General features: G+C 44.7%; 1 protein-coding gene across 3 annotated transcripts in view; it reads right to left on the bottom strand.

Annotated features, from left to right (window-relative positions):
- Positions 1-14930, bottom strand: part of ZNF609 (zinc finger protein 609) — a 102899-nt gene extending 87969 nt beyond the window's left edge. For 2 of the 3 annotated variants that reach the window (XM_081838704.1, XM_081838706.1), the window contains exon 1: positions 14842-14930. The gene's annotated coding sequence lies outside the window, so the exon portion shown is untranslated. Of the gene's footprint in view, positions 1-14630; positions 14749-14841 lie in introns of those variants that run through there. The other variant, XM_081838705.1, reaches the window with a different exon arrangement.
- Positions 14931-27151: the final 12221 nt, after the last annotated feature.

Below are 27151 nucleotides of genomic sequence, written 5' to 3'. Positions count from 1 at the left end.
CCTATCAAAACACTTCTAACAAATCACATAAGGCAACTCTCAGGAAAGCACTGCACATAGATCAGTATGCAACCAAGGGTTCATTGTGCCTTAACTCACAGTGGCTGCTCCCAGGCTAGCCACAACAGCTTGCATTACACTTCTGACCTTTTGTAGTGAAACAATAGGCAGAGAAAACCTAACTGGGAATGATTGGACACCCAAAGGAGAATTGATCCCATTAAAAGTTCAGTGCATATAAAGAGAATGTCTCCTACCAGTCTGTTCAAATCTGCAGACTCTGGGATTAGCTTCTGGTTGCTTCCAGACATGAGTGACTGCAATTTTCACCCTGATTAACTTTCAGGAATGCTTGCACTGAGGAACAGCAGAAACAGTGGAAAATCTCCAGCACCAGGCAACTGCTGCTCTAGAGCATGGCAAAGGTAACAGGATTTCAGATTACTGCTCCGCTTTACTGGGATCAGTCCAAGACAGCATATGTGCCTTCTGGCTCCAGACAACCCCTGGGAAAATAAGTCAGGAACAATCAGAGCAATTGGAGCAGAACAGGGTAAGTTTCAAGCTGCAACATCTCAGTCAGAAAAAAATATAGCAGACTCTACCTGGGAAACCTAGGAATAAACTGTTAAACCCCAGCCAGTCCCTTTACTGTCCATTTTTCCAGAGGTCAGAGCAGAAACATGAGCGGCTGCTGTGTTCAGGAGCCGCTCCTCCCGCCATCTCTTGCTGGCAGCCAGCCTATGTCTTTCTTCTATACACTACCTCTACACAGGATCCTTTTTTGTTTCCTTTTATGACTAAAGAAACCCAGAGTGATGTATCTTGCTTTGCAGAGGAAGCTGCAGTGCTCTTAGCTTCTCAGTCTACAGAGCTGTGCTCTCTCCAGCTGCCTTGTTTAGGTTTTTTTTTTTAAAAAAAGAAAGCCATAAAAAACAGGAATCCTTTCGTAGCTTTCTTTTTAAGATGTTCCTCTCTTCCTCTGTCTCTCTCCAATGATGAAAACAATGTTGAATGAAAGCCAGCTGGCAGCCAGAAGAAGAGATAAGAAATCTGCACAAAGGAGCTTCCTAACTAGCTGCTTTCAGTTCAAGGAACGTCTGCTGGCAGGGGGAGGGGGGTATCTTTGCTTCTCCCTATCCTAGGAAGACTATATCAGACAACAGAAATGTGCTATTGCTGCCTCCCTCCACCCCATGAGTCTTCTCTACAGTACTGATGCACAGCCGTAATATAAAATGTTGCAAGCACATGCGTGAATTGGAGAAAAGTGTTGTGGAACACTAAATCATGCACACACATTCACTTACTCCTCCAACCCAAACAATTAGGCTTGAAAAAAAGTGATTGTGCTTCCCCACACAGCCTGATGGTGGTGTGGTGTGTGACCTTCCTGGAGGGTGCAGCAGGAGAGTCAAGTTTTAACCTTTACTCCCCAGGTGCAATCTCCAGGAAAAAAGAAAGCCAGTGTGGTACCAGTGGTTAAAATGTCAGACCAGGGCCTGCGAGAACACAATTCAAATCCCCACTTGGCCATGAAGCTCCTGGATGACTTTGGGCCAATCAGTGCTTCTCAGCCTAACCAACCTCACAAGCATTGAAAGGAGGAGGGGGAGAATTATGCATACCACCCTGAGCTCCTTGGAGAAGGAAGGTGAGTTACAAATGCAACGAACAAACCAAATCAACACAGGAATGCACCATCAAGCAACAATTAGGCTTGGGAAAAAGTATTTTATAGGATACAAAAGACTTCTTTTCAGGCAGCTGTGTGTGCACACATGGAGAAGTGGCAGAGGGACAGGACCCTGCAAGCACCAGGGAAGGCCTCTGTGGGAATATACACACCCACATTAACCATGCTGGAGACTCAGGGTCCCTTCCAACTCTACAATTCTATTATTCTATTTATTATTACCTAATAATGCTTGAAATGAAGCATCAGAATCCAAAAAATTAAAATTGTTTTGGGGATTCACATCTTTAAATAGGTCTACACAATATTCAGTTGTAGTAAAGAAATACAGGAGGCAAAAAAAAACCTCAAAAGGATCTCAGAGCAAGTCTATTTTTAGTTTGTGTGCTCTGTAGTAGAAAATGAATCAGATTAAATGAACCACCTTTATTTTTCAACCAAAATAAAAGCTTGAGTGGGAATAAGGTACAAAGGCCCCAATATGGCTAAGATAGCATCAAAACTAAGCAACCTAGGCCATATACTTCAAAAAAGGGTTTTTTTATTATACAAACTACCAGGCATTTTTTGAAAAAACTATTCAAAGCCCTAATAAACTGCAACTAAGGCATCAGATTAAAATGCACCACGCAATATACATTTTAAGTATATATAGCTCAGTTAAGTTCTTGACCAGTTCTGTTATTTTAGGAAGGCTATTTTTGAATTAAAATATAAAATAGCATCCAGCATTTGAATGGTGGCAAAGTTCACCGCCTCTGTCTCAGGCACCCTCGTGCCAAGTTTTCTGATGATACCTCAAGGTGCCTAAACCTATGCTGAAAAATGGGAAAAGTCATGTCAAATTCACATTTTGGTATGGCATCTGGCATACAAACATTGGCAATGACTATAGTTGCCAGCTCAGGAAGGTTTGTGCTGAGTTTGGCAATGAAATCTCAAGAGGCAGCTGAACCTATGGAGGACAGAAGGGCAGACAGACAGAGAAACCACTTTCCAAAATATATAGTAGATAATAATCAAGACCTTCCTCCTCCCAATCCCGTCACTTGTGTGAGTATTACAAGACAGAAGAGCCACAGGCAGAAGAAGCAGATTTGAGTCAATACGGCTCTAAGTTACATAAAAGCTAAAGTCTAGTAAGTTAACATGTTCCTCCAAAAATAATGCACAGTTCCATCAAAACTGGTCCTGAGCACCTGTGTGCCTGACAAAGTAAATGACCCACTTCTAGCACATTGTGACATACATTTTTGAAACCCTTTCCTAAACTTTCAGATATGAGTGCCAGAAGAATGTCAGCTCAGCATTAGAATGAAAGACCACAAAGCATTCATATCTGTTAAGAATCTTAAATTATAAATAGCCTTTGCTGCACATTTTCCTAATATATTAAGTCTTATAATCCATAACCACAACTGGTATGCAACCAACAGAGAGTTCAACTTGGACATTTTGACCCTTCAATAAAATATGAAAGACTGCTTGAAACTGCAGAGCAGGCAAAAGCAAGCTCTTGGCTCCTCTGGAAGTCCACTAACACTGCACACCCTAAATAATACAGAGTTTTGTATGAAAAGGCAAACCTCATATATCACTGCTCAAAAGTGCAATGGTCCTGTTCAGAATTCCCACACATTAACAATGCAACCTTAAGCATGTTTACACAGACATAAGCCCCACTGAGCTCTATGGTGCTTACTTCCTGGTAAATATGTGTATAGTATTGTGTTGCCATTCCATTATTAAGGTGGCTCAGAGTAATTAAACTTCATTGTTCCAAAGAGTTTAAGCACACCAAATTATAAAGTCTGTTCTCAAAAGGATTCACAACCTTTAATAAATTCTACCCTGGCCAATTCTGGAATGAGCAGAAAACCTCTGGGGTTTTTATGGGGGGGGGGGGGTAATAAAAAGTGCTTATAGCAAGATTGTTCTTACAAAACTAGATCTCTCCATTTGTGCAAAATGCTTGTTCAAATATTTCAGCTCCCACTACTGAAATGTGGGTGGTGGGATGGGGATTTGTTGGGAACAATTTGAACCACCTATAATTTTAATATTCTGGGTGGCTGCCTCATGCGGTTGTGGAATTTGAAGGTAAATGCCTGTTCCACACCAATGAGCACCCAGGGAAAAGCAATTATTACAGGACACTTCTTTAAAGAAAACTTCAAAGCATTCTTAACAAAGGCAGACTACATAACTGGATCAATCTAAATAAACCATGAGCAACACCTATAACTTCAACCTCTGGAAAACAAACCTTGTGGCCAGACTCGGGGGGGGGGGGGCATCTGCAGAACAATGGCCTAGAATGCCCAGGGAGTGACCTCTACCATAACCTCATGGCCTGGCTCCTCAAAAAGGTCACTGGGTGCTGTCTGCTGCATGGCTTGTTCTTTCCTTCCTGGGCCCCAGTGCATTTGGGCAGGAGACAGACTGGACTAAGGGCCTCACCAGGGAAACTATGAATAGGCAGCTCTGGAAGCCTTGCTGCCTCCACTGGAGACAAAATATATATATATCTCAGATTCTAAACATGATGGGCTTTTGCTTTATGGGCTAATGGCCTCAGTTCCAAGCGTTCAATAACTAATTAAGCAAGGCATGCTGGAGCTAGATGGGGCTTTGCATGTGGCAGAATGCTTACCTGCAGTTGCAATATTTCTTCTGCTGTCATGTGTTAACCTCACAACTGGGATAAAAAGGTTCATATTACACTGTCACCCCAGAGCAGTAGGTCTGCCCTGCACTAGTGTTGAAACAAGCCTCTAATCTGGATTCAGCAGCTCACAGAGCTGTGGCTGAACAGGTCCTGCTCTTTCCAATGGCTTAGGATGCCAGATGGTTGCTCCACACATTACTTTTTCAATACAGTGGTACCTCGGTTTACGAATGTAATCCGTTCTGGAAGTCCGTTCTTAAACCGAGGCGCGCTTTCCCTGATGAGGCCTCCTGCCGCCGGTACCCTTCCACCATTCAGATTCCGTTCTTAGACCGAGGTAAAATTTACAAACCAGGACACTACTTCCGGTTTTGAGGAGTTCATAAACCGACTGGTTCTTAAACAGGGCTGTTCTTAAATCAAGGTATGCAGTTTCTCTCAGTGACAGAAAAAAGCACATACCCTTCATGTGCAGAGGGTAACATGAGTCACTTTTGCTTCAAGTTAAGTATTGCAACAGAAGTTAGTGCTTTGTCCCTCCTTTAGCAAATCAAAACATTTCCCAGAGAAAGGCAACACTTTGAGAATTGTTATACTGCTTCCTTGAAGTAAACGTAAAATTCAGCATGTGTGCTGTGTTTTTCAACAGGCAACACAAATACATTTATGACTTTTTGAAATAATAATTTAAAAGATTTTTGTAATAACCTTGACATTCCAATAGGTTTAAAAGGGTCAAAGAAGGCCTTTCACCACCAATTTCACCACCATTTCAAGCCACAAAAAAGAGGAAGCTTTAATCAGATGTGGACAGCAGCTGTAACAGCTGTGGCATTAATTTGTTTTCAAAAACTACACAGAAGTTTTACAACCAGGCACTTATGAAGCATTATATAAACATCTCCACATAGGAAGTATGGTAAACTTTGCTTGGAGAGGCTTCACTTCCTATTCACAGGATATACTTCATTTCCTCTACACTACCTGCAGGCAAATAGAGTCACTAATCTTCCCTACCATATCTACATGGGTCCTACCATCTTAAAAGAATGGTACACATGTCAACATGTGTGCACATGTCCCATTGCACTAAGGCACAAAGAACAATTCTGTCTGATCAACCATGTCCAGACACAGAATATGTTACACCGAATCCAGTGTTAAGCACCTGCTCTTTGGAAGAATGTTTAGAATGGCTGGTACACTTACAGTAAAGTCATACTTTGTTTTAGAGTTTAGACAATGGCTTACTGGGATGTGTGCACCAGGCCACTACCAAAACGTAACTGCAATGAGCCCCATCTGTATTGTTTAATCATCTTACACGAACGAAGTCCTAACTATCAGTAAGTTAATTTAGTATTAAGTAAAACAGCAAACACAACTGTCATAGTTTCATATATATGCAATGAACAATTCACAATAAAAAGTATTGTCTCCAGTACCTAGGGACAGGGTGTGAGTGAACAGTGAGTAAATATGAAAAATATACAGAGTATGGCCAGTTTTGAAGAGCTATTATTTACGATAACTTTGAAAAATATATAAAGAGAAGGGGCGTTAACATCACATACATTGTGCTTCCATCTGAAGCTTAGAGCTCTTTCTTACATTACTTGTCTTGAAAGATGGTAGCTCCTCCTCTGTCTAATTTTGATATATACGTTTTTAACTTTTCAAAGCTGTTGAAGTGACAGAGGCTTTTTGTACACCTATCAAATGCCTCAAAAACAAGAAAACCTAATATTCAACCCACAAAGTTTACGAAGTCTTTGGTCTGCTGAAATTTCTGTGAACTCCTTTCCTTCATGCAACTGCTCTCAATCTACTCCTTTTAGAGTTTCATGGGAAAAGCCTTGGCAAGCAGGTAGTGCTACTCAGAACAAACATTGCCCTGAAACCCAGTAGTATTTCCTACTACAAGTCCACACTGACTGCAGAGATGGATTGCTTCTCATGTGAGAAGGCAGAAACATCCAGAACCTGAAAGGACAAGAAGCAGCAGAAAGGGTGTGCACATTGCTGTGGAAGCATAAAGCACCCTGGGCACAGATTTCAACTGCTGCAAGGTTCTGCCTGGTGGCTAGGCTGGTGCTTTGTTTAATTCTATCAGTCCATGCCCTTCCAAGTATTTCCACCTGGAACCTTATCAGCAAGTTCTAGGACCCAATTCAAAAGCCTCTGAAAAGTGCTCTCTGTGTTGCTGGATCAAGGTATTTAATTAATAATGGCCCCAGAACCCTGTACCTCAATAGTGCAATTATAACTTATTTCCTTCTTTCTTTTTTGAACTAAATAGCATATTTCATGAGTGAGGTGTTTGGTCTGATCACAGCATAAAGGTTAACGGTAAAGGGACCCCTGACCATTAGGTCCAGTCGCGGACGACTCTGGGGTTGTGGCGCTCATCTCGCTTTACCGGCCGAGGGAGTCGGTGTACAGCTTCCGGGTTATGTGGCCAGCATGACTAAGCCGCTTCTGGCGAACCAGAACAGCACACAGAAATGCTGTTTACCTTCCCGCCAGAGCAGTACCTATTTATCTACTTGCACTGCATGCTTTCAAACTGCTAGGTTGGCAGGAGCAGGGACCGAGAAACAGAAGCTCACCCCGTCGCAGGGATTTGAACCACTGACCTTCTGATCGGTTTAACCCACAGCGCCACCTGCGTCCCATGATCACAGCATAACTGTCTATTAGGATCTGCAGCTGAAGTGGTTTATTGGAGAATATAATTCTTCTATATGCAGCTTACACCAAAGCAACACTTGAGCAAAGACTTTAAGGAACAGAAAATGCTTTAGCAAATCTTGGCAAACAGCTGCTTATATTGTTTATAATTTTTTAAAGCCAATCTTTCATTGTACATTATACAGAAGAGTGAAGTGTAGGAGAACAGTCTGTCTTCCAGCACTTTTGAGAGAATAAGCTCTTATGCATATATTCCAAGTTCAATGGCTTCAAAATATCTGTCCGGATCCTTCAGTGAGTCTCCAAAGATATGCTAAATCTTTCTCAGGAGTGGGAATGCACATGGAGAGAATAGCACAAAGGGAGCAATGTCTTACAGTGCACCAAAAGATTTCAAACAAACAAAAGCAGCCTCCATTGTACCCAGCAATCACCTGGCTCCAGCCCAGGCCTCCTGCCCCACCTCCCAGTTGAATAAGCACTGAGGACTGCTCTTCAGCAAGCTTCTGTTGTTCTTTAACATGTAGAAGCAACTGATCCAAGTTAAAACTAACCTGCTTCTGCAAAGGTCACAGAAGGGTCTCCCACCCTTTCAATGAGCCAGCAACCACGTGATCAGCTTGAAGCCTTTCATAAAGCCAGCCAGACACCTTAAAAGAAATGTTCTTTTCATAACTCTTTCCTGCAGCAGCTCACTTAAAATCATAAGCATGCTATATTTACAAGAGCTCCAGCAGCAGAGACAGAAGGCTTGTTTGAATTATGTTTCTCTCAAATCGAGAGAAAGCACTCCAAACAAGACCAGGGCCCATTACACTAAGTAACTAACCAAGACGTTGACCCTATTACTGATTATACACAGAAGAGGTGGTGGGGAACCTCTAGTCTGCAGGCCTAATTAGGCCCACCACAGATCCCAATTTGGCCCACAAGACAGTTTCCCCACAAACCCCCCCACACACACACTTGCCCCATCCGTGACATCATCTGTGATGTCAGTTGTAGACATGGCTAGAAGGAAAAAATCAGGAGCTCCTGATTGTTCCTTAGCAAGCAGGGTTCCCCTTCAGTGCCAATCAGCTAATCAGCCCTGACAGAGAGCCTCCCTGGAATCTGCTGCACTAGAGCAAGGGTAGGCAACCTAAGGCACATGGGCCACAAGTCGTTTAACCAACCCCCAAGGAGTGGCGGAGCTTCATGCTCTGGCACCAGGGGGCAGAGAGCAGGCGGGGACGGGGCTGGCATGCGTCCTGGGGGCATGGCGTGCCACCTGCGGGGGGCATGGTGCCCAGCGCGGGCAGGTGGTCACCCCACCAGGATCCAGTGCGCTCCCCACACTCCTCTTCCTCTGCCAGTCTCCCCGAGCCACCTCCGAACAGAGCCGCCCGCTCAATGAGTCCCCGTGCACTGCTCTAAACCGGCACAGCGTGGTGCAGGGACTCACTTCCACAACGCCGAAAACCGCGTCTTTGCATGCTCAGAGACCAAAAATCGCATCTGAGCAGATGCAGACACCAGAAATTGTGTCTGTGCGGATGCAGGCACCAGAAATCGCGGCTGCACGTGCTCACACACACACACACACACAATCCAGCCCACAAAGGGATCTCCACTGGAGTGAACTGGCCCAGACAAGGTAAACCTTGTCGACCCCTGCACTAGAGGCTTTCCTGTCAAGAACTCACTAGTGCAGTCAAAGGGGATGGAGGAAGTGGTTTGGGGTCAAAGCACTAGATGATTTTTCTACAGAAGGAAAAACATGCAGTTTTTAAATGGAGCATTTTTTCTCTCCAGAGCAAGTCTCTTAGAAGATGTATTCCTAGTGCCAATCAGATGGCTGGCACTGAAATCACATCTTCCCATATGATTGTGGTAACCACCACTTAGCTGATCATTGGTTACAGCATTTTCCTTTGAACTTTAACAAGTGTCAGTCACCTGATGTCATTATGTTGTCAGGTGATTGACAGCTGGGTGGACCTGTTCACCTATCAATTGTGACCTGCAAGGGGTGGTGGATTTTGGAATGTGACCCACTGGATGGATACAATTCCCCAACTTTGATCTAGTGATTTAAGACAGCTAAACAAGGTGTAAAGAAAGATAGAAATATTTCAGCATAACTTCCTGGTGAATGTTTGCCCAGAAGCAAACTGTAATATAATCCCAACAGTGAACCATTTACCACTAAGAAATACAGGGTACACTTCAAAGTTTGCAAGCATCTACCAAATCATGTACAGCTATATGAACCTATCTGTACACCAAGTTCATATTTAGAGGTCCTTCAGAGGGTGCCTCCAAAGCAGGTGATTGCTGGAAAGAGTAATCCTTGGTTGTGGCACCGTGCCATGGATTAGTCTCCTGAAACTCACTTTGATGGATTTCTACCACCTAAAGACAACCTCTAATTGTCCAGGATGTCTAAGGAGATAGATAGATAGATAGATAGATAGATAGATAGATAGATGATAGAATACTTTCCTTACATGCAACTCAAGGTGACTTACACAGTGTAAACAATCAAACCAGTTCAAACAAACCATCAATAAAAACCTAAAAGCACATCAATACAAATATTACAGATCCAGTGCCACTAAAAGAATCCGTAAATACTTAAAACTCTTCAAATTAAGGGCCAAAGGTCTGGGGAAAAATAGGTAAGGATGGCACAAGGAAATCCACCCTGAGGAGAACAAGTGGGGAACCACCACTGAAAAAGCCCACTCTCATGCTACCATGATGGAAATGCTTTATTGCTGCATTTCTGTGTTTCTTAATTATACTGTGTTTATCTTTGTGATTACTCGCTTTGAAATTATTGAAGAGCAGGATAGCAGGGTATTGATTCAATAAATACAAGCAAATTAGCTTACAGTGCCCAACAATAACCCAAAGTATTGGGCTTGGGCACCAATTTCATTTTTAGTGTCAGCATCAGTTGGAAACTTCTTATTTAACACTGTATTTAACACTGCAAGTTAAATACAGCATTTTATCAGAATTTGCTTATTCTGCACCATGTTGCTTATCTTTCACATTTTATTTTGAAAAGGTACCCAAGATTCTGAAATATTTGGAGAGAAGTATGATGCTATGATCAGATATATGGCAGTACAGGTCCCCCTGAACATTTGAGAATTTACCACTACCCATGTGCTTTGAAATGTCACCTCCACAACCATTAGAGAAATTATGTTAGAACTAAAATCCTCATGGATATGAATCAGATTCCTTGTATAACTGATTCAACATGGACTGTACTTATAAACAACTTTCAGATTGGCATAAAGTGGGTTGCAACTTCCCTTAGTATAAGCACATCATTGTGGTAAAAATAGTCAAATACAGGATAAAAGGCAACCTTACAGTTTCAGATTAACAAGAAGATTGGATGGCCATCTGTCAGAGATTTGTTAGTTGCAATTCCGGCTTTGCAGGGAGTTGGACTAGATGCCCTTTGGGTTCCTTCAAACCTGAAAATTCTATGATGATCCATCACAGGGTGGTCCAACGTTTCATACCAAGGGGGCTACAAGAGTAATTTTGACATGGAAATGTGCGTTGCATTCTCACAGCTGGGTAAGCAAGGCACCAGGCTTTGAGAAAGAGGCACGAGGATCAGGCAGGGTCTTAGACCCTTTCCAAAGCTGAGAAAGCACTAGATCTTGGGAAGGAGAACTCTAGGACCCTGTCAGAGCCTTGCACTTTCTTCCCAAAGCCCAGTGCCTCCTTACCTGGATTTGGGAAGGTAGTGATGCATCAGATCACATTGCATTTTACCATAAAGATGTAGTGTTCATGGATTATGAGCATTAGCAATCCTTACCAAAAGCGATAGAAAATCTAAAATAATGGTCATGTTTGGATGATCATTTCTTTGCTTAGTGAACAGAGACATGAAAGATATTTTGGTTACACACTACAACCCTTTGTGCGAGTCAGCAAACAAACCAGGAAGCCTTCCGTTAACTAGAGTTCCCATTTTGTCTGAACCAGGAAACTAAGAGTTTTGGAATAAGCTAGGATATTAAAACATGGATTTAAATTGGCTTTATATCCTGGCTTATGTGCACAGCCAAAAGCATCATTTCATATCTCAGCTTATTAAGTCAAGATTGTCTGAATGCAGCCAATACCAGTAATAGTAGAAGCATAAAAAAATTAGAAAATATGAACATCCTTTTCAACATGAAACAATCTTAATGAAGAAAACCACAGAGAGTTTAGATTGCCAAGAAGAATAATCAAGAGCTAACTAAAGGTTTTGTTTTTTTGGGGGGGAAACAAGATACAGCTCTCTTCATATTTATTAGAAAATGGAAGCCTGCCAGAGAATCAGCAGGGCCATTAGACATCCAAGGTCTGCAATTTCTCATTTTGGACAATGGAGACATTGCAAGAAACAAAGCTACAAAATTCGTTACATCTTGAAACAAAGTATCTCTAAGATTCTTTTCAACTGCCAAATCTGAAAAAATGTCACACAGCCACATAGACAAGATTTTCATTCATTCTTAGCTTCTAGGAATTCAAACAAAATATTAGGTAACATTAATGAACTATTGACACCAATACGTAACCCTTGAAATCTGCTTCTAAACCAAATGATTAGAAAATAGTTAATGTAATATAGATTTCCCTTTTTAGTAAGATTTTCAACACAATCCTAGAAATGCTAGAGTCTGACCTGAACTTCAGGCAAGGGGACAAACAGACTATTAACAATAAAGTGGGTAAACATGTGGATAAACATAGAGCAAAAGTGTAGGTCACAAATATTTAACATGCTTAAAATATGTTAATATGAATTATCTAATTAGTACACTAGCTTTCAAAGCAAACCTTTTAACAAGGAATGCTTCCCCCTCCCAGAACAACCACTAGCTGTAAAATAGTTTAAGTGATCAGTTTTTACAATGAAGGTGGCAGCACTGCATTCACTAGGATTCACACCAAACCTTGATCATGATCTGCCCTTTAAGTCTAAAGGATACCAAAGAATTGCAGAATGCTACAGCATTAGAATGAGCAAAGTCATCGATTAAGTTTACAGTATAATTCTATGCCTGCTTACTCAGAAATTGTGCTTTCTTTAATTTGGTTTATTCACTAGCAAGAGTTTAGGATTGCAGAATTAGGATATTGAGCTAAGTCTATCACTGATGTCATGCATTATAGTTGTTAAGAACCACATTACAGTCACACCACTCAGAAGGGCAACATAATATTTTAGCTACTAGCACCACAACCACCTACTTTACAAATTCAAACTTGAGAACAGTGGTTTTGGAAATAATCATGGCTCCTATTTTACTATGTGTTATGGTTACAGCATAATCTAAAGATTATTAACCTCTTGCAGGGGTTCACAACCCGTGCAGTCCTAGAAGGATTTTGTGCTGAGCCCACAAAATAGTGAAGGGTATACATCAAATAACCATTTTTACACAGCAATGGCTATAGTTATAGAAGGAGGAAACCTTGACAGTGTTCTTATGTACCAGTCAAATAGCCATCTCAAGAAGTATAAATCACAAACGTAGGCAGAAAAATTTAAGCACCCAGCAGGGATCAGACACATACTATCCTGGATTCATTTTAACAGGCCATTTCAACCTGCCCACTCATTTCCTCCTAAAGCAGTCTTTAAGCAGCCTTCACTTCTTCCCATCCAGGGCACCAATGAGGAGCTGTCATTTCCCACTCTAGAGACAGGCATAATTCAGGCACAGAAGCAGCAAGGACATCTAGAAACACTGCAGGGATAAAACAGGTTTGAAAACCATGTTCAGAAACACAACCAACCTGTACATTACACAGTAAGACAACTCATTCAGAACACCATCTGTGATTTTGTACCATTCTAATAAATATTGAAAGTAGCTGCATGGTTTTACTACTGGAGCGACCAGCCTACAGCCAACCACTCAATTTCTTCTAGGCAAGAAGTTTGTAAGAGCATCACTTGCACTGCACACATCCCACAGGTATGTCAGGCAAAGCTGGGTTTATCTCTCAGGCTAAGTAGGGCATCTTGATAACACCCAGTAGTAAACAGAAAATGGAAGCAGCTTTACTTCCTCAAAAACAGATGTCTATATGGAAAAACACACAAGAACCTATAATACCAAACATACCTTGAAATAACTACCTGAAGCTGATTTTGGACTGGTTTACCTGATGACTGTACTACCAAATGGCAACTTCTCTGAATCTGTGCCCAATCACATGTAAAATACCGTAAGAAATTTCTATCTATTGACACAATGCTTTTCAATTATATGCTCAAGATGAGTCATCAGTTGCCAGTTGACAGCACAACAGCCCTCAGGTACTCACCTCAGAAGTGTTTGGGACCAGCTTGTGACAAGCTTGTGAGGATGCTTCACACTGCCCCTACAACAGCAGAAGCTCTGAGAAGTCCCATCAAGGTGCAGAACTCACAACAGTTGTACAGGCAACACCCACACAGACCCAAGGGCTGTTTGCATAAATCTACTCTGAATATAATGCAAGAGCAGACCCTGATGCTCCCAAGGAAACTGGAGGTTATTGTGAAACACCCCCAAACGATAAGGATTCATGGCACACACGTACACAAACATGTAACCTGCCTCTTTTCAAATGTATGACTACTCATACCAGTTTGCTAATCGTGGTAGCCTCCAGTGACATTACATGGTGACCCTGGCCATGCCCTCTGTGCACAAAAGGCTCCACATTCAGCATGAAGGAAACCAGGTCACACGCAATTCCAGACCATTGTGTACATTGGAGTCTAAGCAACCCATCTGTTAAGTTTCCAGATGCACCGCAAGGATGCCCACATAGATGTGCGCATGCATGCGTTCATGGTAACAGTTTTAAACCCTCATCTGGACCTGCATGCTGTCGGACCTTGGGTGGCCACATTCAGTGCAGGTCCATCTATATATATATATATATCTATCTCGGGCCACCCCACGCCTGGCTGACACGGCGCTGCCCCCCGACGACCCCCATGTGCTGGGGAGCACAAGCCCCGCTTTTGTGCGAGGGAGTGCGCGGGCGGCGGCGGCAACTCCACGCGAACCCGTCCGCCGTAGAGCCCGAAAGGAAGCCGTCCGCCACCACAACATTTCCAAGGTGCCACAAGGCTCCTTTTGTTGTTGCTGATGCAACAGACTTACCACCCCTCCCCCTCCCCCCCCCCCACTCTGGGAACTGTTACCTGGTCTCGAGACTCCAAATGTGTTGTGTTTTGGGGGGGGGTTGGGGGCGAGAGAGGAGGGGGCGCACGGAGGACTGGAGGGGGGGGGAGCAGCAAGGAAAGTGGAGAAGCAGGTAGAGACCACCACCATTACACGCGCGCGCGCGCGCACACACACACACACACACACACGGGCGCCCATCATGGAAGAGGCGGGGAGAAAGGCTCCCCCTCCCCCTCTTGCAGGTCCTCGAGGGGAGGGCGAGCGAGGAGGTCGCGATCCACTTGGATTGAAGAAGGGATCTTAACCCGTTTGTGTGTGTGTGTGTGTGTGTGTGTGTGTGTGTGTGTGTGTGTTGGGGGGGGGGGCAGAATCTCCTCACCGACTCTGGCTCCTCCGGCCTGACAAGAAGCGTGGAAGGAGGCCCGGGGCCTGGTGTGGCGCCGCCATGAGCAGCCCAGCCCCAGCGCGCCCTCCCGCCGGCCCGCCCGCCCGCTCGCTCCCCGGCCCCGCGCACGAGCCTCTGCCGTTTCCCTGCCTCCCCCCCTCCCCTCCCCTCCCCCCCCCGCGTCTCTTTCTCTCCTCAGACTCACCCTCGGGTTCCGGCCGGTGCCGGGCGCGCCCCTCAGCCGCTTCCTCCATGGAGCCGCGCTACTACCTCGCCGCCGCCGCCGCCATGGCCGCCTGAGGAGAAGCGAGGAAAGGGGAGGTCTGGCGCGCCGCAGTCCCGGCTCCGCTCGGCCCTCCCTCAGCGCGGCCGCCGCCGCCGCCGCCGCCGCCAGAAAGGGAGGGGGCAGCTGAGGGGCGCGGAGTATTGTCGCTGAGCTCAAGCCCCGGATCTGAGGGCGGCGGGAAAACGCGGAGGCAGGAGCCAGGAGCGGGAAGGAAAAGCCCGGAGAAGGGCTCGCTTTTCTGCGCCGCTCCTCCTGGGAACCGAAGGAAAACCCGGAGCGCGGATGAAAGGGAGGGGGTGACAACCCTCCGGAAGGCAAAGTTCCTGCGCGAGGAAGAGGAAGGGAAAAGGGGGGAGCGGGGATGATCCGCAACTCCAGAAGGCTACAAAGCGAGTTTCTAGCGGGCTGCGCGGGCCCCTTAATTTGGAATGATCCAGTTTTGCAAAACACACACACACACACACACACACACACACACACACACACACACACCCCAGTTCAAGGCAAGGGCGCTCAGAGTTTGCCCCTGCTGAGTGCAAGGCTGGTTACTCTCGAGTAAGCGTGCATCGGCTGTGCAGCCTTACCTGACGAGGCGGACTGGATCAAGGAGGGCTGCCCGCAGCCCTCCAGGTGTTGCTGGACTACAAATCCCCTCTGCTGCAGAAGGCATGGCCGGTGGTCAGAGATTACAGACCTTGTGGCGTGGTGGCGGCAGCGGTAAGGGTTGCCATATCTCAACAAGTGAAATTCCTGACGCCTGCAAAGTTATTGAGCTTTTTTAAGGAAGACCCCATCATTTTTCCCATCACACTACCATGCATCCAGGTTTTCCCTGACATTTTCCTGACGCCATTTTTACACCTGAAAACCAGGAGTCTCAGGAGTTGGTAGAGCCTGAGACTCTTAATCTCAGAGTCTTGAGTTCATGACCCCTGTTGGGCAAAAGATGCCTGCATTGCAGGCTAGATGGTCCTTTCCAGCTCTACAATTCTATGATTCTAACATCAGGAGAGCCACAGGCTGCCCACCCCTGAACTATATGAAGGAGAATCCTCGCTTGTAGCCCTAAAGCCCACTTGCTATAAAGAATAAGACCCAGTGAAGATAGTAGGAGTGGCTTAGGACTTCACTGCATCCCTAGTGCTCAATGAATTGGGAGCAGTGGCGTAGCGTGCCGCTGCCATGGCTACCTTACCGTAAATACCCCAGCCCAGGCAGCAGCAAGAAGCAGCTGGCAGTGGCGGCAGGTTAGGGGCGCAAATTACTTGCCTTGCCCCGGGTTAGGGGGCGCAAATTACTTGCCTTGCCCCGGGTGCTGACAACCCACGCTACACCGCTGATTGGGAGCACCTTTTTAGCTGATTAAAAGCTTTTTCAGCCAATCTAATCAATTAATCAGCCCAGTGTTGCAACTATCCTAATAACAATACAGTATACTCCAATTATTATCCTGACTGTGAAACAAGGAAGAGATCATTCTTTGGGATTAACCCAAAGGATAGCTGTTGACCTTGAGTATATGGTGAAAGCCTGAATAACTCTGAACTTGGAAGCTAGTTTTCCACAGGCAGGGGCTTTTGAAGTGAGGGGACACAACGTTCTTCAGTTGCAGTCCACAGCTCAGTTACTCTTTACTGTGTGTAGAGCAAGCCTTAGTCTAACCATATTTTATTGGAAGTGACTCAGAAGTGGCACCTGCTGCAATAAGCTGCAGAGTACCTTCACACCCTTACAGGAGTGCCTCTTTAGCCAGAAATGCTCTTCTTCTGGGCATCATAACCTTTGTAAGGAGTTCAAGCAGAACATTCCACCCCTCCTCCTTTCTTTCCCTGACAACAACAAGCAATTCCATGGCTACACTCCTCCTTGCTCAATCCTCCATACTCAGTCCACCTTAGGCTTTTATTTAACCCGTGTGTGTGTTTTCAAAGTTGTGTTGTACTTCTGCAAACATCAGGGTTCTACTGAGCATGCTATCACTCCCCACTCTTGTTTCTCAGCAGCCCTCATATCTCAGGGGAAGGGTACCTCCAGTGTACAGCATCTATCTTACTTGCAAAAGGTCCCAGGCTGTTACAGTCCCTGGCATCTCTGATAGAGACTCCTGGCTGAAACCCTGGAGAGCCAGACAATGCCAAAAGTCCTGAAATGATGGACCAATGGTCTGCCCCCAGTACTACTACAACAACAACAACAACAATTTATTATTTATACCCCGCCCATCTGGCTGGGTTTCCTTAGCCACTCTGGCGGCTTCCAACCAAATATTAAAAGCACAATACAGCATTAAACATTTAAAAAACTTCCCTAAACAGGCATCTTCAAGGCATCTTCTTATGTTCCTGTGTTTTGTTTTGGGTCCAGTCCTGTTGACACTCACCATCAGAGTTCACTGTTAGAAGGAGTGATTGGAGGGCTTAGTCTTTCTACATATTGATGCCCTTCTTCTGTTTCTGGATTAAATTTTCTCAATTTCCCCATAAGCCAACACAATCAGGTTTTTCTAGTCACCACTGATTAATTAATATTAGGCAAGGTTACACACATTGTAGGCCCAGAACAGGGAGCTGTTTATTGATTATTTATTGTTTAGTGAAAATGATACTGACGCAGTAGCAAACTAAAGGGTGGAGTCGTAATTCCAACATATAATAACTGGAGACAACATATAACTATAATTACCAATTACTACAACCTTCTTCAGCACACACCCAATTAAATGGAAGCTTGACAAGAGACATGTCCTCTCTTCCCCTAGAAGGAGCAGAGGGTAATCTTGTGGTGACTGCAGAATAGGTATGTCATGTTACACTGCAACTTGCGCTGCTCATTGCATTTATGCTCTCTGCTCTAGACTTGGCACTGGAATTGGGGAGAGAAGGAAGAAAAGGGAGGCAGCAAGGGAATGATCTGCTTTCCTTACTCAGCTGTAAGCAGTGCCTAGCTAAGAGCCCACCATCTCCACACTGTGTCATGATTTACAAGACTGATTGCTGATTAGATTGTTCTGTCCAGTTATGCAATAAATAAAACTGCTTACGCCTGTGAGGGGAATAGCGCAGGCCGTCTGACCCACAGCCACATGCATCTTTGTAACCAGGGGAGATTTATTGCCTTTCAAGAACTTCATCAGACTTCTGCAGATTAGGCCTGGCTTGGCTTGGCTTCAGGTTGCAGTACATTATCTCATTCACAGCTGTTGGGAGAGCTATTCAGAATATGTCTAGTTCCACAAAATAGGCTCTCTTGGCTTGTTGCAGCTGTTTGAGTCAAAGCCTCCCCAGGCCTGTTTTGGATGTTCCAAACCAGGCTGGCAGTCAAAGCATCAAGCAGTGCAGTTTTGGTTTCTACAATATACACAACCAATAGTATATTTTCTCTTTAGGACTTAACAGCACAATCCTGTAAATGCAGGTGTAAGTCTCACTGAGTTGAATGGGACTCACTCCCAGGTAAGTAAGACTGCACCCTCATTGGGCCTCCCTGCAAAAACCAAAAGCCTTTTCATAATGCCAGCTGCAGCTTGGAATGAAACTGATTCTTTTGCAATTTGTACACCATTAGCAGCAATGAAAACCATAAGGATACAGACAATTTGCAGAACTGAGATGCACTCGGTGGCAGCTGGCCTATGGCCAAAGAGGTACACTTTCTATGATTGCACTTGGCAGGCAGAGAAAAGGGTATGTTCAAGATCCTAAAAATCAGTTTCATCCTTTTAAAAAAAATGTTTTTGTTTTCAGTATTGTAATGTACATTTGTTGAAATTGAGTTGGTGTTTTTGCTTCAAGCATCTTCATACAGTCTAGTATTATAAAATGGAAGGGTCCAGTCTGTCACATTTCCTGTAGGGTTGTTCAATCATTTATTCTGCTGGTGGGGAGGGGACAAAAGATAGAATAAGCCTCTCTAACTTTTCCAAAGTGGCATATGCAATTCTGGGATACGTTCACAAGATCTGGGTCAAATCATGCTAATGTTCCGGAGAGCTGCAGTTGCCACTCCGCTAATAGTCCTTCAACACTAAAAATTGACTCCTAATAATATAATAGACTATTGGATCAGGTGGCAAACAAGCAGGTAGCATTCTATAAAAGTGCTGAAAGACCTGTTGGATAACACGGTGAGCAAGCAGATAGTATTAAATATAAAATGGTAGCTCTGAATAGTTTTTCACCATTGTATTAAGCTAGACTTTCTGGACCTTTATTGAAACAAAGTGTTTGGGTACAACTCGTTTTCTTTTAGTGCTGGGTCTGGGAGCCACCATTTGAAATTTCCATAACGCCCTCAAGCCAGGAGTATGGAACTTCAGGGGCCAAATGTGGCCCTCCATGCATCTTAACTGGCCCTCAGGACTCTACCCCATACCACATCCTCCCCTTCTGCCCAGGACATGCCCCATTTCATAACCTGAAGCTTAGGTAGTGTTTTTGTTTGTTTGTTGCCAAGCTTGAATGTGTCCTTGAACTCTGATAGTGACACTTGCTTTCCTGGAATGAGGACAAAGGGATGAAAGTGTGTGTAGCAACTAGTCTACTGCACTGGGTGCGTGGAAGCTGTGAAATGGGTTGCCGAAATGCAATCTATGGGGCTATGGCTCGTTAGTAGAGCTATGCAGGCTGAAGATCCCAGGTGCAATCTTCAGCATCTCCAGGTAGAGGTGGGACTGTGGGAGTGACCGTGTCCAAAATCCTGGACAACAATGAGCTGGGTGGATCAAGGGTCTGATTCAATACAAGGCAGTTTCCTATACCTGTATTCCTATATAAAACCTGAACAAATGGAAGCAGGCACTGAAGCATCCAATCTGTATGTGAGTGCACACACATAGACTTAAGCAGACTTAAATAAACACAGCCCTGTTTCTCCGTTACATCTTCTGCCCCCCCTTTGCTGCCCTGGTAGTTACCATGTGAGTGAATATTTGTAGGCACTCCCCTTCCTGCATTCTTCTCTCTTTACTCTCTCATACCTCACTCACCAATTTGCCAGGAGTGGCCAAACAGATCTGCCCCACCCTTTCTGTGTAAGACCTAAGACGCTTAAAATGGAAGAAAAATGGCTGTGAAAGGTCACTTAATAGACCTGGCCTTACCGTACTGACTGGCAGAGTCTGGAAGAGATTCAGTTTTCCTTCAGGGTAAATAAAGAAAAGAAAAGAGAGCAAGAACACACAAAAGTAATGAACTTCATCTCCTATAATCTTTAAGGAATTTTAGCTAGCATTCTGTCTCCAAATACCAGCTGCTGGGGAAGGACAGCCAGAGAAGGCTGTTATGCTCATGTCCTGCTTGTGGGCTTACTGGGGGAATCTAGTAGATCACTGTGAGAAATACATAGGGTTATCTAGTCCAGCATATATCCTATCATTTGATCTGTCTAGACTTCTACAGTCTTTGAGGAACTTAAGGAACCTCCTATTGTAGCACCCTGCTTGTGGTTAACGCTTAGCTGGAATGAAATATTCAACGCAGCAATAGAGAAATTAAAATAATAATTTATTTGTCAGACAAATAAATGATAGGCACAGTGGTATATGGTTACCAAAGCTCTGCCCCCTCCAGCCCTGATGGCCAGCACTTATATTTCCTCAACCCAGCCCCCTTGCTCCTCCTTTGGCTGCCTCTGTCCAATCAGCCCTGGTTGAAATTCCTATTGGCTGTTTGCTAGAACCAATCATAAAAGATACACCCATTTCCTATTACCTTTTATGGGAGACAAAGAGCTATATTTCCTTCTATCCATAAATGGCAGACAAGTAGCCATATATCTTACATTTGCCTCGACAAGGCACCTTAATTACCAGATCACCTTTTGCCCCCGTTGCCCCTGCATTCCAAAACAAATGGCTAAAACAAATGGCTTGTGGTATTAAATTCTATCTAAACAGAGATCTTGGGTTCACATTCTCACACACCATCAATGAAATAAGAATCTAACGTAAGAATCTAACATTTCTTACTTTCTAAATCCTTTATCTATTACATTAAGCCAACAAATATCATACATAACATAAATAGCTTTTTAGAAGGAAAAGGCCTTTGCAGAGTAAAAAGGAACTTAGTAAAAAAACAGCTTAAAAAAAAAACCTCTTCAAATTACACCCCCCTTTCCCAGCCAGCTGCTTTTCCCATTAGCTCTTAAACCTTAGAAAAATATGGCTCTTTGTCTGATGGGAGGCACATGGTATTATTTTCTGTTAAACAATAAATCTTACTATTTACCAACTCTTAATTAGTGTTTTTGCAGCTTGATTGTATTCTGTAATATGTAGGGTCAGTGTAACATTTGCTCCCAGCCTGTAATTCCTTTTTACAACTTTGAGAAACTTGTCTCCTGCTACTGCTGTAAATCAGGGGGGCCCTTGTCCAGGAGAGCAGAAAGATAAACAACTGAAAAAAGTACTTAGCCAGCTGGTTTCTGGCTGGCATGAAACATTTGCAAATACATCTTTAAGCTCATTTTAAAATACAGGCCTTGATCAGATGCCTCACTATAATCTAAAATCCTATATAGGAGAAACCTCCTATTATATCTGAGGAACTTTAGGTAGTTTTTTTGGGGGGGGGGGAATATTAAGAGGTCAGTAATCTGGAAGCCTGACAAGCAGTTACAGGGTTTTTCTCCTCCACCATCTTCCCTGGATGAGACTCTCTGCCTATTTCTCACACATTTGTGGGTTTTACTCAAGGAATTTCAGTTTTGCTCTCCCTCCGTCAGATATTCAGAATGGAGACCTGCTTCAGGCTGCAAGTCCAATTTGACTTTTAACATCAGTATTAGGACCCATTTGCACTATACATTTAAAGCAATATCTTACCACTTTACACTGTCATGGCTTCCCACAGGGAATCCTGGGAATTGTAGTTTGCTAAGGATGCGGAAAGTTATTGGGAGATCCCTTATCCCCTCGCAGATCTACGTGGTTTAACAATAAGCCCCTCTTCCCAGGCATTCTGAAAATGGCAGCTGTCTGATATTAGGTGTCCCTCTTAACAGACAACAGTTCCCATAATTATTTGGGGGAAGCCATGACTGTTTAAAGTGGTCTGACAGTGCAGATGGGCTGTTAGAGTCGAGCAGCTGTGTGAGAAACAGCAGTTATTTATTGATTTAATTAATTAAATTTATTTCCTGCCCTTTCTCCCAAAGGAGCCTAAGGCAGCAATCCAATTAAGGAACGGCTGGTTTTCGGTATTGCATGCCATCCAAATATTGCTTTATATATTGCTTTAAGCAGGGATGGGGACCTGTGGCCCTCCAGATGTTGCTGGACTTCAGCTCCCATCATCCCTGACCATTGGCCATAAAGGTAAAGGGACCCTTGACCATTAGGTCCAGTCGTGACCGACTCTGGGGTTGCGGCGCTCATCTCGCTTTATTGGCCGAGGGAGCTGGCGTACAGCTTCCAGATCATGTGGCCAGCATGATTAAGCTGCTTCTGGCCAACCAGAGCAGCGCATGGAAACGTCATTTACCTTCCCACTTTATCTTACCTCTTTATCTACTTGCACTTTGGCGTGCTTTCGAAATGCTAGGTTGGCAGGAGCAGGGACTGAGCGACGGGAGCTCACCCCATCGCGGGGATTCAAACCACCGAACTTCTGATCGGCAAATCCTAGGCTCTGTGGTTTAACCCACAGCGCCACCCGCATCCCGACCATTGGCCATGCCAGATGGGATTGGTAGGAGTTGGAGTCCAATAATAGCAGGAGGTTTGCAGGTCCCCCCCATCCAAAGATTTAAGGATCGCCTTCTCACACACACCTCTTCCTTCACCAGGTAGCTGTGCTTCCTGGGCTCCTAGTCTTTTGTAAGGAAAAGCAGGCAGGTTTGAGTTTCCCAGCGACATGGGTGGGGGAAGTGAACAATGACTGGCTCTGCACAAAGTGCACTTGGGACATTTCAGAGGGAAACAATTGCTAGCTGTCAAGAGCAGGCATCAGTGTGAAGTGGCCTAGAGGGATCACAGCCAGATTCTAGTGCAGAACAATCACCTGCGGCATGGTGCACAGCAGGAATTGTCAAGCAGTAATTTATTGGCAGATCAGCTCTTTGCATTCCAGACTGCAGTAAGTCTGTGTCTCTCTTGTAGCAAATATCGCAGGTGGATACGTGAGCTCGCAGGTGCAGAGGGAAGCTGCCCAATGCCTGGTCAGACTATTCGCCCATTTGACCCGCTATTGCCTTCTTGGACAGGCAGTGGATTTCCAGGATATTGGACAAAGGTCTTTCCCATCACACCTGCAAAGGATTGTCACCCGTCCCTAGAAAAATGAGATTGCCCCATTTTTGGACAAAAGTGTTCCTTGTCCCATTTGGACTTCAAACGGGCACCTTTGTTCCCATATCCGAGCTGGGCTGGCCCAAAATGGCAGTTGCGTCACTGTTGGTGCAGCTGACGAGGAGCCCAGCTTGGCACGAGCAACAATAGAGAGAAGGGGGAGGGAGCAAACTCTTCTTCCTCAACCCTTCCTTTCCTCTCGCTGGTCTAGCTAGATGTAGACCAGTGTAACTAGGGGACTCCTTGGGAAGACACACCAACAAGCAAAACCGGACATGTATCACTGCAGAAAGGTATTATTATCTCTAGATAAAGTGTTGGGAAGGCAATAGCCAGTGTAGTGTAGTGGTTAGAGTGTTGAACTATGACCAGGGAGACCCAGGCTCTAATCCAGGCTTCCTCAACCTCGGCCCTCCAGATGTTTGAGACTACAATTCCCATCATCCCTGACCTCTGGTCCCGCTAGCTAGGGATCATGGGAGTTGTAGGCCAAAAACGTCTGGAGGGCTGAGGCTGAGGAAGCCTGCTCTAACCCCCCTCAGCCATAAGTCTCACTGGGTGACCTTGGGCCAATCACAGTGTCTCAGCCTAACCTACCTCACAGGGGTGTTCTGAGGATAAAGTGAGAGGGGACTTTATATGTTCCTTGAGATAATTGGAGAAAAGGCGGGATAAAAATAAATGGCAGTGCAGCATACCTTATTTGGTTTTTTTCCTTATCAGTAGATTAGCATTTAAAAAAAATGCTATTACTAATAAGAATTTATAGTACCTCATCCCTCATTACAGAATAGAGACAAATTAATAAGCAAACAAATAGGTGTCTACAGGCCAGACATGTTGGTTCTGTGGACGGCAAGAAACTGCTGGGATGAAAAGAAGCTCATCATAATTAGATTATGTCCCTGTTGTTTCAATCCCGAGCTTCTGCAGAACTATTTAAAATCCGTCCTTTTGCTTTCTTGTTGATAATGAGAAATATAAGGAACAAGATCAAAGAAGCTGAAAGGGTGGGGAAACCTATCTATTTATGTGCAGACAAAGAAGTGGTTGTAGCAGGGAGAAGCAAAGAAGACAAGACAGCAGAGGCTCATACAGTTGCCTAAAATGTCAGTGTATTAAAACCATGGTATGCAAAGGGACGTGGGTGGCGCTGTGGGTTAAACCACAGAGCCTAGGACTTGCCAATCAGAAGGTCGGTGGTTCGAATCCCCGCAATGGGGTGAGCTCGCATTTCTTGGTCCCTGCTCCTGCCCACCTAGCAGTTCGAAAGCATGTCAAAGTGCAAGTAGATAAATAGGTACTGCTCTGGCGGGAAGGTAAACGGCGTTTCTGTGGGTTCGCCAGAAGCAGCTTAGTCATGCTGGCCACATGACCCGGAAGCTGTACGCCGCCTCCCTTGGCCAATAAAGTGAGATGAGCGCCGCAACAACACAGTCGGCCACGACTGGACCTAATGGTCAGGGGTCCCTTTACCTTTACCTTATGCAAAGGGCTGAGCATGCATAGAGGCCCATATATTTCAGTGGAACATCCTTGGTTGTAGCGATCTATGTGGAGGACATAAGAATGGCTTACTGGATCAGGCCATTGGCCTGTCTAGTCCAGCATTCTGTTCTCCCAGTAGCCAACCAGATACCCATGGGATGCTTAAAAATGGGATCTGAGGACAACGGCACCCTCCCTGCTTGTGATGCCCACAAACTGGTATTCAGGGGCATACTGCCTATGACACTGAGGTGTGTGGTGTGTTAGGGGAGGGGCAGTACCTTTGGTGGCGGACTACTGTCTGGGGTAGCTTGTCCACCTTTGGTCCCCACCTATCATATAGCTCTCACCTGTGGCTCTCAGCTGTCAGCGTGCAACAGTGTCCACACTCCAGGAAACGGCTTTGACTGGCTGGCTAAACCAGGTGAAGGTAGTCAATGGGTCTCAAAACATCAGAGAGTTAGGGAGAAGGCAGGCTCCAGTGGATTGAGCAGACAAGACCAACAGTGGGTCAAATGGTCCAGAAGGCGGTTTCTGCACATGCTGTGGGTGAAAGTAAGGGGTGGATCTACCTGGGAAGGCAGCCTATCTAGGAGAAGGAAAACTCTGATCCCAAACCTCCACTGCCTTGCAGGATATATTCAGGAGAAGAAAAAGCTAAGGAGCAAACCCTACACAAATCCAGAGTGGTGTCCCTAAGATGTTTAAATGGCGCCTTGTACACCTCCTTCCAGCACCTCCTGCAGCCAAGCTGGTGCCAAACGTATTGATCTACTTTCCTTTGGACCACATCAGTGAGGCTGAGGGGGTTGGGTCTTGTTGTCTGGGCAGCCCAGGACCTTCAAGCACACAATGCCAAGGTTTGTGCCCTGGGAGGTCACTTTGGTGCTTCTAGCTCAGTGGTTTGACTTCTCTCCTGGAGGCGCACTCCATTGTTTCTTGAGACAGACAGATGTCAACAACAACTGCCTACGACAGTGGAGGTAGGACTTCTCTTTGACCCACCAAGGCATGGATGCTAGCAGCCAGTTCAACAGCTGGTTGAAAAGCCAAGGATGACTGACCACACTCTGCCAACCCCATCAGGGGTTTGGCTGGGTTTCAGAGAAAGCTCATGAACTCAGGCCACTTTCATCACAAGCAGTCAGGAAAGAGGATGGGCCACAGCACCATAATAGGCAATCCTATAGCTTTAAACTTAGAATATTGCCTATAAAAGGTACTAAACTGATAATAAATTTATTTTCCTGGCTGTTTTGGAACCCTTTTGATTCTCCTTCTCTTGATTAGGCTGGTCTTTCAAGCCATTATATATTATGTAGTCTCCTGATCCCCACCATGGGAAGATAGGCAGAGATACCTATGTTTCAGTTCCCAGCTGTGGAAATACTTTGCTAAGGAATTTATTCTGCCTATGGGGCTTTATCCATTTATCATTGCAGTAAATCTATTTTCCATTCTCAGGAATTCTGTTTCAGAAGATGTTAACAGCGCAAGAGAATGAGCTCCTGCTCTGGCTCCTGTTCCTCTTTGCTAGTTTAAAAAATATACAACACAACCCTGTTGTCTGGAGTTCCATGCTGTAATTTAAGTCCTAGAGAATCCAAGCAGACTGTTTTCCCTGGAAACATTTTGTGAGATGGCTTTTCTCCTTCTGGCACCTCCTTTGTGATTCTTTCTGTCTTTCTTGATAGTCTGAAACAGCCTTCAACTGCCAAATAGATTTTGATCCTGATATGGAGCTTCTAAGCACACAGATGCAGGCGTTTTCTGCTACAACTGAAACTGTACCCAAACGCCAATTTTCTCCACCAACATCCCAGTAATACTGCATGATTAGCTCAGGTCACATATGACACCAAGCCATGTTTCAGCATTACACAAACAAGCCTTGGGATTGTGTGCTTCCTCTCCCTGCTGGCATCCTTCCTTCCTGCTTCACAACAAAACCAGAGTTTTTCACAATCACCAAAGCAGAAAACAATGGTTTGTCCTCCAAGTCAAAGTTCAGAAGCATAACTGAATCAAGAGCCCCAATTCACAACTATAAGCACAACCATAATTTACCAGTTCAGGTGTGATGGGAAACTCTGGTTTACCCTGAAACGGGGACTGAATCTTAGCAGGTGAGAGGAGCAAGGGTTCTTCAGACGCAAGGCATGCTCATGTAATGCCAGACCATGGTTCAGCATCGCATGCCAACTGAGATATAGTGGGTAGGATGAATCAAGTTCCAAATTAACATGAGATTGCTAGTTCACTGCAGGAAGGACCAGATGACACAAGGGATCATCTCAAAAGTAATTTACAATTGAGGGTACTGGAGACTGTGTACTTGGGCGTTCCATCACTAGCTGCTCCCTCTTACATCTGAGGTCATCTGATCACTGGTGTCCTGACTTGTGTTTGGGGAAAAAAGCACTATTTGGGAAAAAGCCAAGAAACAAGGTAAAA

The sequence above is a fragment of the Podarcis erhardii genome (genome assembly GCF_964252035.2).
Source record: "Podarcis erhardii genome assembly, chromosome: 14".
Classification (NCBI taxonomy): Eukaryota; Metazoa; Chordata; class Lepidosauria; order Squamata; family Lacertidae; genus Podarcis; species Podarcis erhardii.
This window is presented reverse-complemented; position numbering and strand designations above follow the sequence as displayed.